General features: G+C 33.8%; 1 long non-coding RNA gene across 8 annotated transcripts in view; it reads right to left on the reverse strand.

Moving 5' to 3' along the window:
- Positions 1 to 763: 763 nt before the first annotated feature.
- LOC126913325 (uncharacterized) overlaps positions 764 to 13,232 on the reverse strand; it is a 204,964-nt gene continuing 192,495 nt past the window's right edge. For 7 of the 8 annotated variants that reach the window (XR_007708365.1, XR_007708367.1, XR_007708369.1 and 4 more), the window contains 3 exons: positions 11,574 to 11,643; positions 10,325 to 10,383; positions 764 to 2,450 (listed from right to left, as the gene is read on the reverse strand). This is a non-coding gene — a long non-coding RNA (uncharacterized LOC126913325). The remainder of the gene's footprint in view (positions 2,451 to 10,324; positions 10,384 to 11,573; positions 11,644 to 13,232) is intronic. The other variant, XR_007708366.1, reaches the window with a different exon arrangement.

The raw sequence follows: 13,232 nt of genomic DNA on the forward strand, positions 1-13,232 counted from the left end.
AAAATAGTACATTTTATTCAAGTCTGGCTATCTTTTGGGGGGGTGTCTTATTCTATGTAATTCAAAAATTATAATAATTATCAACTGTATTTCATGAAATCACACTGTGAGAACAATACTGTACTCCTTCAAAAAATTTATGCATATAAACAGCTTTACTACTTCTAGTGGAATTATTCAAGTTTTTAAACACATGTATATGTGTTTAAGCACTTTGGTAGAATAGATCATGAATCATAATGGAATTGTAGACTCTTTTTGAAGGTTCTCTTTTGTTTGGTTCTCTTTTGTTTCAGTCTTGTTTTCTTCTCTTCTAAGTTAATGCGGGATCAGGCAACAATTTCTGATGAGAAAGTTACGGAAGTAGATGTACATCCTTTATCACGACCACAGTTGCTAAGACCAGATTATAGTGATTATTCAGGATTATACACTAAAGCGGTAATGTGAATAGACATCCACATCATGTCTGACATTTGCGAAGTGGTGGATATCATTAAGAAGTACATCAAGATCACAAAACCCTCCATTTACTATACATACATTTTAATACCCTGTACTGCGTGGGGAACTAACAATGTCATCTGTAGTTAAGTTTTACTGACACTTCCAGTTGCCAGGCCCTTTTCGTTTGCTTTATTTTAGTTCGGTCCTAAAGCTGATATTTTTAACTTGAGATGAAGTGCCTGAAGCTGACATTTTTGGGGAGTCTAAGATGAAACATTTCAGCTATACCTGAGAGCAACACTGGCATACAAGTGACTAACTTTTCTTAAAATAAAGCTCTACTGGCCATTTTATTGGCATCAGCTTCATACTTCGGAACAAAGATTAAAAATAAATGAAAAGCCTCTGAAACCCATTTAGTGTCCTTACACATTTTTTTGAGAACTGTTTTCATGAATGAGTCTGCACTGCACTAAAGTGGTAAATGAGTAAAATTCAGAAGCTGATGGGGAATTTTATCTGCAACTGCAGCCACGGATCCTTACTTCGTTGTGGTTAGTAATAGTTCATTTATGCTATTTGAGGTTAGAAATAAATTCATTTTTTTCATACAGCTGGTGCCATGACATGCTAGCAAGCTACGAGCAAGTGACTTTACTTCTGCAACAAAGATCTGTAAATCAGAGAATAATAATGTGCATTACTTGTGGAATTTCGTAGAAGAATTGTCTTGGTGAGCCAGTAAATATGAATTAGCGTTTTCTGCCTTTATGTCATGTTAAGCTATATAGAGAGATGTGTTTTTGTATGCTTAATGATTTAGCACTGTTCTTTTCCATAAAAGTTCTTTCCCTCTGATTACTTTCTGTGAGTGCTTTTCATATTTTTAATGCCATTCATGAAATATAATTATCATACATAAAAGTTGTCTTCAGCTGAGACATATATTCCTTTGACATAGAAAGACAGTTCTAGTTGTTGTTTTTTCTTTTTTCTGTTTTTTTTTTCCTTTTTTCTTTTTTTTTCTTGTAAGTGAAGTATAACATTGAGGTCCACCAAAGAGAAAAATACAACTGTTTCCTCATAATTACAGGAAGCACTGTTTAGCTGTTTTTATACCTTGAAAAAAAAAAAAGAAACACAACACAAGCTGGTGTAGGCAACTTAGTAGGTGATTAAGATACAGGAAGTAAATTGGCTGTAAAAAAAAAATTTTTTTTTTTTTGAATAACCATGAAAGAATAAATCATGATATAGTTCTTGATATAAATTAGGTACAGTGAGTTTTTTCCTCAATAATAGAGGACTGCATTTGGTTTTCTATAACTTAATTTTTCAACGTTCATTTTTTCATTTTTATGACATATCTCCTTATTTTTGCAATGGAAGTAGACAAAACTGTTCAAAATTTGCCATTTTGTTTCTGGTTGATCTTGTTATTCCAGGGAGAAAGAAGCTGCAAGAATTGCAACATTCTGATGGCAAATACAAAATGCACTGTGTCAAAGAAGGTATCGCAGAAACTAAGAGGAGGACAAAAGAGGACAAAGGTCTGTTTGCTTGATCTTGACCTTGAATAGTCTTCTGTATAAGGATGTGGGAGTTTGTGGGGTTTTGTTGTTGTTTTTGTTTTGTTTTATTTTTAAGACTGGAAAGTGAGAACATTTGCATGCTGACCTGAACAAATGTGTAGAAAAAGCCTTGTGCTGAGAGGTATTATGGATAAGTTTGGTTTGTGAAATGTCAGTGTGGGTGGATGTGAGATGATTGAAAGGAGGTATGTCATGAATTCTTTATAAAGATAAACTTGCCCCAAACTCTGTAACATTTGTGAGAGTTGTTCATAGATGGTATGAATAACTATCTTTGGAATTGGTATATGTGATATGTCCTATTATTGTAGCTCTGCAAACTCAGAGAGAAATCAGTGCTCCTTTTCTCCTTGAAAGCCTTTTCTTTCCTCAGTATTGGCGTGCTGCTGAGCTTCAGAGTTACGTCAGGGTCTGGGTGTACCAAAAAGGAAATATTACTGAAATTGCAAACTGAAATTCCATTTCAAAGGTTATTTCAACATAAATTGAGACATAGTGAAATATCACAAGTAGTAAAATGAAGGAATCTGTATTTCTAAGACTATATAAGAAAACAAAAGATCCTGTACAAGGAAAAAACTTTACATTAAATAAGTGTGACAAATATGTGATCTGTCCTTCCTAGCACATTGAAAGTGCTGCCCAGAGTAACTGGTAGAGGTGAGTTGCCTTCCACCTTCCTTGTGGTACACACCCTCTGCTTTGTAGCATGAAAACGAGCATGATGGAGAGACATGCTGCAGAGATGAGGGATGGGAGGCTTCTGGGAGGATTCCTGGAGGACTGTGCAGTGCTGCCAAAGTGTTAGGAAACGTGTCCGTATAAAGCAAAGAGAAAGCCAAACCTAGCGCAGCCTCATTCAAGCTGCTGTTCAGGAGCTGACCCTGAAATGAGCTGTTCCTCCTAGTTTAGCCTTAGATTACTAGTTCAGACAAGCCAAAAAAGAAAATCAGGGAACAAGCTGAAAATTAAGAAGAATGAATGCTTGTATTTACTCCCTGGCCCTCTTTTATATAGCAGAATAAGTGCATCCTGCAGAAAAACAGATACCTTGGGGAGTGTTTTGTGTTTGGTTGGTTGGTTTTGGTTTTTTTCGGTCCACTAATATGTATTCACATTTATTTCAGCTGACTTCCCTGGGAAACAAGCTATTGAGACTGTGAGGTATTGGCAAGACAGACTACTTTTTTTTTTTTTTTTTGTCCTAAAATTATCTGAAGAGTCTCACAGTTAAAATTCTGAACACTGAAGTTATATAGAATATATATTCAAATAAGGTTCAGAAAAAATGAGTTTTGCAGCAATACAATATTTTCTAGGCCAGGTTTTAAATGGTATCTGGGAGCAATATCTGTGATAGTGAGTTAATTTTCAGTTATCATGATGTATTGCATATTTCTGTCAGCTTGGCATCACTATGGAAATATGACTTTCAGAAGGAACCAAAAATACTTGCTCTTTTAGTGAGTAACAATTTGGAACATAACTATATATAGGACAAACAGCTTTTAAAAAAATCTCATATACATCCCTTAGGAGATAGTATATGCCAAGAAGGATATCAGAGTTAATTTTCAATTCACTAGCTTTGGGATCAGTTAAGGACCTGAGTTTAAACCCATGTTTTTAATAGTTATCAGAATGTTTTATTTTCAAAGACGAAATACACTAATGTAAGGTATAACATCATATATTAAGATGGTATGCTGAAGTATGACAGAGATCCTCATCAGAGACTTTGGGAGCCATTAGGACAGATAAATGTTTGTTTTTTTTGTTTGTTTGTTAGTTTTTTTTTTTGGGGGGGGGGGGCGGGGTCAGGGGCTCAGGGTTCAGCTTTGTAGCGTTGGTTGGCTAAGCCCTTCATGTTTCCATAGAAACCTTTTGTATGAGACTTTAAATAGAGGCTCTGCCATGTACCCAGAAAGTAGAATTCTCTGGTGTCTTTGGTTACAAGGTTCTTCTTTTGCCACAAAGTAAAGTCTGATAATACTGAAAAGGGCAGAGATACTCTGGAAGGAAAAATGCTATATGGAAAACAAATATATGTTATTTATATCTTTCTTTGACTTTACAATTTATCTTAAGCTCTATGTAAATAAGCTGTCCAAAGCAAACACTGCTCCCAAAAGTTTGTATGCTGCATCTATTAACACATGAACATTAACTACTTTGTCATTTCCTTAGGAAGAAAAAATGTATTTCTTGTAGTTCTGAATTTTCATGTGTAAATGTTTTCTATAAAAAATCATGATTATTGGTAGAATTATAATCAGAGATCATGAAGCAAATTCTGCCATTACCTGGGAAGGTAAAACTGCAGTGAAGACAGATACTTGTGGCTGCTATATGCCATCTATCGCTTTCCAAAACAATTCTGCATCTGTTCTAAGATGTACTCTGTACTGTAGTTTGGTCAGAAGGAAGTTGCTGGGCTAAGCTGTACTGCACAAACAACCCTGCCCCACCCCAAATAAGCTCAGTCGATAAAAAATATGGAGCCAAGATTCTTCCAAGAACTTTTTTACAAGTTATTTAGCAGTCAATACACTGTTTATTTTCCTGTTACTTGCTACAGTACAGTGAAATTAAATTTGTTTGTTTGTTTTCCTGGGGTAAATCCTGTGTCTATTTGAGTGATGGATGAAAAACACTGTTTTGTTAACTGGTCAGGGATGTTAAAGGAGTATTATGCTATTAGGTGTCCTGTAAATTAGTCCTACATTCCTCATTTAGTTGGCTTTTGTTCTTCAGAGGGTGAGTGTTGTTCTTGGAGCTGGGAACTGTATCATACTAGTACAAGGCAAGATTGAAGAAGGAAGAATTCTTTTTCAACATTTGTCAGTGAAATTGGCCAAAACTGCCATGTTGCTAAACAAGTTCATAAGTTATTACTTACAAATCTATAAGCAGTAGTGAACAGCTAAATCTTATGTTAGTTACATGAAGAAGTTGACTGTGATTCCTATTGAGTATACTAAAAGCAGGGAAAAAAATCATTAAAATCTGCTTAAGGAAAAGCAACTGTTGAGCAGCTTGGTATGTTTGCCAGCTGAGCACACAGGAGCGAATATAAAACTACTTGTAAAATCTGTCCAGTTAATTTTAAGTGTAATTACAGAGCTCATGATGCTTTACAGATTTGTAAATCTCATGGATGATACAATTAAAGGGCCTACTACTGAAACCATTCGACAGCCCATGGAATTGTAATTTATTGTTTCATAGACTAGATCTGTTTACAATAAAGGCACTAAATAATTGAGAGATTACCATGTTATTAGAGATTACCATGTGTAATAAGATTAAAAAAAAAAAAAACTTTTTTCTTTCATGATTGGTTTTTAGATTTTTGGTGTTTTTGTTGTTTTAGAAAAATTGTGGGAGTTTTTTTTATAGTCGTGTATTGAAACAGCTAATAAAAAACTTCTGAAATACAAACATTTTCAAATACTAATTACTTGGTCAGTCTTGTGCATGATTTTGAATGGTTCTCAGCTCAAAGATTCATATAAGTACAAATCTATCAAACCTTGCATGTTTAGCTCATCCCCATTTAAAGACCAAATTTTGTCATCTTAAAATACAGAGAAACTTTGTAGATGAAAGGACCATGACGATGTGAAAGCAAGGTGCAGGTTAATTTGGGTAAAGGTTCAATAGCATGTTGTGAGACAGGATAGAGGAATATGTAGCCCCGTGTTGAATTATAATGGTTAATTAGTGTGCCACCTTACATTCAAAATGATTTTCAGCCACATAATTTGGATGGATCTGTCTCTATGTGAATGTACTTCCTTGTTTAGATATTTTTGAGTATTATTATTTTTTTTGCCTTACTATGCCATGTGACACATTTCGCATACATTATTTGGTAAGATTTTCTCTTTTTTGTGTGTGTGTAAATTGGGTACTGCTCAGGTAAAAGCATGTGTGTTTGCTGAGATATCCTGAAATGCAACAATCCCAGAATGATGCATTAACTCTCTCTTGCATGTGTTTTTTTCTTGGGACCTGAGTACCTAGACAGGGAAAGTATGGCCCATGTTTTTTTGAAAAAGGAGTTCATCATGTTTCACAAGAAAGCCCTGGGTGAACAGTTTTGATAGCTTCTTAGCTGGCATAATAGTCTAATAGTCACTTCCCAGAAAACTAAGTTTCCTTTGGTTAACTAATTCCTGTCTGGCATGTTTGAGATGAATCCATTGAAGTAAATTTCATGTTCTGAAAAAAAACAAAAACTAATCAGTGATTTTTTACTCCCTATTTAAGCTCCTCCAGACTTGGTATGATTTGTGGTTTTGTTGTTTGTTTTTGTTTTTGCTTGATAGGTTCTTATTCAACCCTAGCAGAAGTTTGTCTGTGTAAATCTTCAGAATTTGGTTGAAAGTAAAACACAGACAGTGAAAATCTCACTAAATTATTCTTTCATATTGGACCTTCAGGATACATTACTGCAGTGCCTGGAAAATGTAGAAAGCTTTGAAACGATTGTCTTCTCTAAAAAGGTATGTTTCTCTATGAGAGAGAAGTCCAACCGAATTCTAAGAATTTGTCTGTCATTCACAGTGCCTTATTAGTAAATGCTATATTCCCAGTGAACTATAATTGAGTTATGAAGCAGTTCTTTGCAGAATCAGAGTGCAGTATGTGAGATTCAGACAATTACAAGCTTTCTAGACATGTCACATCAAATGTAGCCTGTCAACAAGGGCTCTGCAAATAAGAAATCTTAGGTCTTGAAGGAAAATTCTTTAGTGTTCTCTCCACATAGAGTCACATTCCAGGATGTTTCCTGCATCTTTTATGACACAGGATCAACTTTCTGCATTCACTAGAAACAGTAGATTGGATATGACTTGAATCATCATATGTTCTTACTAAAAATGGCGTTTGACAGTTCATCTAAGGATGATACGAACAAAAGCTTTTAACTGAGTTGGCTTTGCTGTGTTAATGTTTTTCCTTTTGCTGTACATTTTTTCTATCAACGTTGTAGTTTTTTTGTCATATTTTATTTATTACTGTTCATTTGCTATGTACTGACTTGGTATTTATTGAGGTGATTCAGAGTAATATTTTATTTATTACTAATTGCCCCTTGGTATGTAATACTGAACAATTCATGGAAAGAATAATCTTATCACTGTGACCTTAATGTTTCTGTCCACTAGGGTGAGGAGAACTTGCATGAAAGCAGTTTTCCAGTAGATAGTTGCTGTTAACTGTATACTGTTTGAACTTTAACAGTAAGAGGAAGTTTCTTTCAAAGCATTGTTTAAATTCTTATAAGCTTCTATATTAGCAGTACTTTTGAGTAATTATTTTTAAAAATGGATGCAAAGAATGGCCAAGCACTGAAGCTGTGCAATATATTCATCGTTAGAGGGACTTATAATTCCAAGCCATTCCGAAAAGCTGACAACTCAAATAAAATACCTACAGTGCATTAGAAGGATAATTTTGTAAACATGCAGGTGTTGCACATGCATGGCCAATGGCAAATTTGATGATGGAAATGATATGAAAATAACAGCAGTTTAGGAGAAAAATATCATAAAAATAAAAGTCACAATGGCTACAATTAATGAGATCTCATACAAACTGCATTATTTAAAAATTGTGTAACCAGCTGTGCTATAACAAGCTGTGCTTTTAATGAGATTAATGAGTCTACAGTTCAGCACTGTTCATGACTCAAAATAGTCTTTCCCTACAGCACAACTTCCTAACAGCCCTTCATGGATCATTCATTAAGCACAAACTAGTAATAGTATGTAAGGCATAAGGGCATACAGGACAAGTAATTTTAAAAACTCTAAACATAGACAACTTTGGAAATCCCAGGCTTATATATCAAAACCTTTAAAAAAAAAAAGTTGCTTAGAACATAATAAATCAGCTCTGTATATTCACCCATCCTATGAAGGTTGCTAATATCTTCAAGAATTTTATAGGGATTTCTATGAAACAGTAATCCTGTCACATAAGATCACACTGTTTTGAAACATGAAAATTTTGGAAAGATTATCATACAACTTTTTTGTTGTTGTGATTTTAGGTAAATTCAGCGTTGACAAAATGAGCAAAACCATCACAAATCTGAGGCAGCATGTGCCCCAAGAAGACACACATTTATGAATCCTGAACTGAAATTAATGTTAATAATGATATCATCAATAAGAAGAAAGCTTCTCCAGGAAGGGTAATTGTATTTGCAGAAAGAGGTAAAGGATTTGTGTTGAATTCAGATTTATTCTTTTCGTGCCACCTTATGCTCTCTCCTGCTTCTGATTAAGTGTTTAATTACTAAAACAATCATATTGACTCCTAGCATATGGATACAGTTTTACACAGAGGGTTTACTTCTCTATTGAGAGCAACATGTGGTAAGTATTTATTCCAAATGTCAGGTACGACCTTTCTTTTCACAATGGCACTCAAGCATGGTGCTCAGAACAGAAACAAACTGAGTTTATTTAGTAACTGATGAGTTATTCCACCCCATCAGTAATAATAAGTTAACATTATTATCAGTGAATGAAATAGAATGGCCTTCCATTTTTCAGTGCTTCAAAATTTCCCAATTCTAATTAATAAACTACTTCGAAATAATCTTTTTATTTCAGATAACTACTTCGAAATAATCTTTTTATTTCAGATGTATTCCCTTTATTTCAGATAATTGTCAGTGTTAATCATGTAATAACTTAAAAAAGAGGAAGAAGAATAAATATCCCAACCTACTGATATTTTTAATAACTCCAGAAGAGCTGAATTTTTGATTTGTTGTTTTATCAAATATTATTTTCCCCTACAAAACAGTCCAGTAGTTGCTAATCCAAGTCATATAAAAAATAAATAAATCTTAATTTCTAAGCACACAATTATTTTTTTTAGTAGACTCCATTATAATAGGACAGGCTCTTCAAGTTGAAAAGAGGTCTCAGCTATCATCAGAGCTGCTCAAAATCAAACCCTCTAGTGTTAGCACTTCAATAAACAGGCTTGTGATTGAATTTATGTACTTAATATTTAATATAAAATTATTCTAGATCAAAACGTGCCAATGAGCTTTGACTCTGGGCCCATAGTTAAATCTTTCTGAAAGACATAATCAATTTCGTGTATTTGTTTTGTGCAACCTTTGTTTCGCTTGTCAGCCTAAGTATTCGTTTCTTTTCAAAGTTAGCAAGACAACATATAGCAATGTCTTTGAAAATATCACTGTGCTTACAAACTAGATTTCACATCATTTCTGACGCTTGATGTACTGACTCCAAAAGGCAATATTCATGGGAATGGTAAGCAGCGTTTACAACTTTGTAACATTAGTCTCAAAAGTATGCCTGACTCATGTTCACTTGAAAGAGGTTTCAGCTCTAGGGAAAATTACAGAATGTATTGCTGTATAGGACTCTACTAACAATGCCAATATACAAAGACATTTGCGTTTTTTACAGAAGATTACAGAAATATCACGTTTTCTATACAGGAAGATTAAAAATTGTATGTGAGACTTTTATGGAGACCCGCAACAAGCCATGAAGTCTTCAGAAATATTCAGTTATGATAAACTATTTTAATTAAACTTCTTTATATAAACTACACGGTACATTTTATAAGAAGAGAAAAGAAGAGCAGATTTTTAAGGTGGTCTAAAATGCATGCTCCCTTCATCATCTTCTGCAAGCATGAAATTTTATGCTATGATTTTTTTAATGTATTTAATTGGTACTGAAATTATACTTGTGATTGATTTTTTTTTAACTAGCAAAAATTCAAATAGAATAATTGAACATACCAAAATAACACTTGTTTAATTTTGAAGTAAAGATTCTTAAAGTGGGAATGCCATATTCTTTACAGTGACATAAACTCCAGAATGTAATTCTGTTGGTTATTTTGTGTAAGTTGACTTTTTGTTCTGTCTGAGTACTCTCATTTTATGTATGTTGTGAGCTTCAGATGAGGTGTGGGAGTCTGGTTCCTTAATAGCATTTCCAGCTCCCCTATCATATAAGGGTGTCTTTTTTTTTTTAACCAAAATAAAAATTAAAAAAAAAAAAGAAAAAAGAAACAAAACAAAACATAACTAATGTTTTCTTCATTTCAGCAAAATTTATCTGTTCAAGGTTGCATTTTTCATCCTGAACCCAAGTCAAGTAAGTATATTCATGAGGTACAGAAAATTAGATTTTGTATTTTGTATGCATATGTTATTAAATATTTTCTCTCTTCCTGGCAAACTAAGATATATCTTAGGGTGAAAATACTTAACTTACCTTAATACTTAAGTATTTGTATCAACAACTGTAGATAGGACTACTCATGCTTTAGAAACCTGGAGAAATAAATATGACAGACCATAATGCTCTGCCTGTAGAAATGGCACTGTCCCATTGAAGTTGGCAGTGCTGTATTCTGACTTGTGCTTCAGTGAATATTTGACTGAATGTCCTCAGCAGGTGATTTTTATGAACTATTCAAGGAGGTCAGCGTCATGAAGTTATCTTACGTCTTATGGAACAACTTCGGTAATGTAAGTACAGATACACATTATCAACTATTGTATCACAGAATCATCTAGGTTGGAAGAGACCTCCAAGATTACCTAGTCCAACCTCTGACCTAACACTAACAAGTCCTGCACTAAACCGTATCATGTATTGATGTAATTCCACTGGAGTCAATGGAGTTACCTACCTTAGAAAAGCGAGTAAGTAATAATAACTGTTTTTCCATCTCCTTATTGTGTATATTTCTATCATTATCACTAAACAGAGACTTGTGGTTAAAATGACAGAAAAAAACATGTACTGTACTTTCAAGGGTCAAGTATCTGTTGATGTAACTGAAACAATTAGAGTTTCATTCATTGGAAGACTATAGGATTTCTCCCATATTTTGTCAGTAAATAGATTCTTCTTTGTTTTGGTTCTGGATATCTTTATTCATGCCTAGCATGATTTCTGCTATGTTAGCAGCGATTACCTCTTTTTATCCCATAGGCATTATAATGTCACCTTCAGAAAAGTAACAATTACTTTCTTAGCCCAAATTCTAATTGTAAAATGTAATGATTGTAGGCAGATAATGATGGCTGAACAGGGAACAATATACAATTCAGAGGAAACAATATTTTGAAATGAGAAATTACTCTCCTGCTGTGAGGAAATAAATCAGTTATTCTATATTTAATATAGGAATTTCTGAGAACTTGATCTTTGTTTTTCTATGGCAAAGAAGAAAAGTACTCTGAAATTTCAGTCTATTTTTATTTTTAAATGTTTCTGAATGAGAAAAATGTGAACATAAACCACTGTCTCTCACACCACTGTCCTGGTATGTTGTGGTTGTGGTATTAGGGCTCTTTTCTTTTTTTCTGAAAATAATATAAAATATGTTGTGTTCCTCTATATTTTATTATGAACAATCTTTCCTGAATGGAACTTTGTCCTAATTCAAGTGCCACTAAAATGAAGGTTAGCTTCTCCGACTGTATTCTTCAGTGGAAAAGCTTTTATAAATTACCTTATTGTTTCACAGGCCTTGGAGAGTGCTGTTGTGGATGGCAATGAGTGTGACTCATCTGGCTGTAGAGCTGGAAATGTAATATTAAAGAAAATAAATAACAAGACTGAAAAGAGCATTAAATGAGGAAATGAGGCACGAATGCGTGAAACAGAGGTTAGTCTACTGCATGTAAGTAGATACCACCTAATTACTTGGGAAGCAGAACTTAGTAAGGGAAGTGCAAGATCATGAGTTAACTATAGCACTCTAGGATATGCCAGGCTTCTCAAATCTAGCAATTTCACTCCCAGCAGCAGATAGCTCTCTGCCATTCTGCAGTATATAGGGGAATAGTTTGAAAATCCCAGTCATCGAAGGAAATATACTGATTGTTGATCCAGTGATTTGTGTTGCTTATTTACTTGATATTATAATGGATTTTTTGCATTGCCCATAAGTGGATAATCACATTCAAATTTCCAAAATCATGCTTTTTAAATAAAAAACACACCTTAATTAAATTAACTTTTAATACTCAAGAGCTGGACATTGTAATTTAAACTTTGTTGCATGAAAAACTGAACTGAGTAGAGAAGTCAGAGAGCCCTTCTTACCCAGGAAGAGCATGACTGTTCTCACCCTAAATTTGAGCATTATTTTTGAGAAGCCACCCAGCTACTTTCTTCCTCACTACTTACCATGTACAATTTTTCTAGAACTTTCATTCTTTTATAGAAGGGAAAAGTAATTCTTCCTGATCTATAAAGGCAGCTGAGAGTGAATTCAGTGTGTGAACTTACCTTTTTTGTATCAGTTGACAACTGATTGTACCCTTAACGGGCAGAACCACTTTGCCCTTCCTATACCAATTGCTCAAATGTCATTGTATTATTAGGTCAAAAAACAATACTGCCTCCAAAATGTCATGCAAAAATTGCTTAGATAAATGCTTTTGTGATAAGTGATACTATTATACCTGGAGTAAACAAACAATGAGGGTATTTGTATGTGCTGTTAATGTGTAATGGTGTGCTGATATGTGTAAAAGCATTGTTGCCAAGTCTCTAAGAGAGGTTACATAAAGAAGACTTTCAAAATGAAAATAATAAAGAAGAATTTCAAAATATGTCTTTTAAAATTGAGGGCTTACATATCTAAGAAAGCTAAGGAAATAGAATGAAATAATTGCTCAATAATTTTCATGTGAAACTTTGTTAACAATTTGCGTCAACAAAATACACAGAGATTAATAGGGATGTGCTCATTAAGAGTTTGCTCTTTGAGCAAATAGAGCAAATAGATTTATTTGTAGAACCAAATGAGATTTTTGAAGTTCTTTTTTTTTGGAACTGTGATACAGCCATTGTCATGCCTGTTGGTAAAACTGAGAGAAGAAATTGCATGATAAGCCCATTGACTGTAGATATTAATGCATTAAATATATATATATTATATTTAGATTCTAATTATTTTTATCAAAACATATAGAGAGAGCTTTTTATTGCACAAGTTAGATTTTGGATTTTGAAAAAAAATGACGTACCTAAGGGTTATAAGAATCCTTATTTTATATCTCAGACTTTGCAATAGTCTTTGGGGCAAGGTTGTAAGCTATTCCATAGATGAATAACAGAAGTTTGTGTGTCTCTAGCCATGCTCTCTTGTTTTCTAAGTTCA

The sequence above is a fragment of the Cygnus atratus genome, chromosome 5, assembly GCF_013377495.2.
Source record: "Cygnus atratus isolate AKBS03 ecotype Queensland, Australia chromosome 5, CAtr_DNAZoo_HiC_assembly, whole genome shotgun sequence".
In the NCBI taxonomy this organism is placed as follows: domain Eukaryota; kingdom Metazoa; phylum Chordata; class Aves; order Anseriformes; family Anatidae; genus Cygnus; species Cygnus atratus.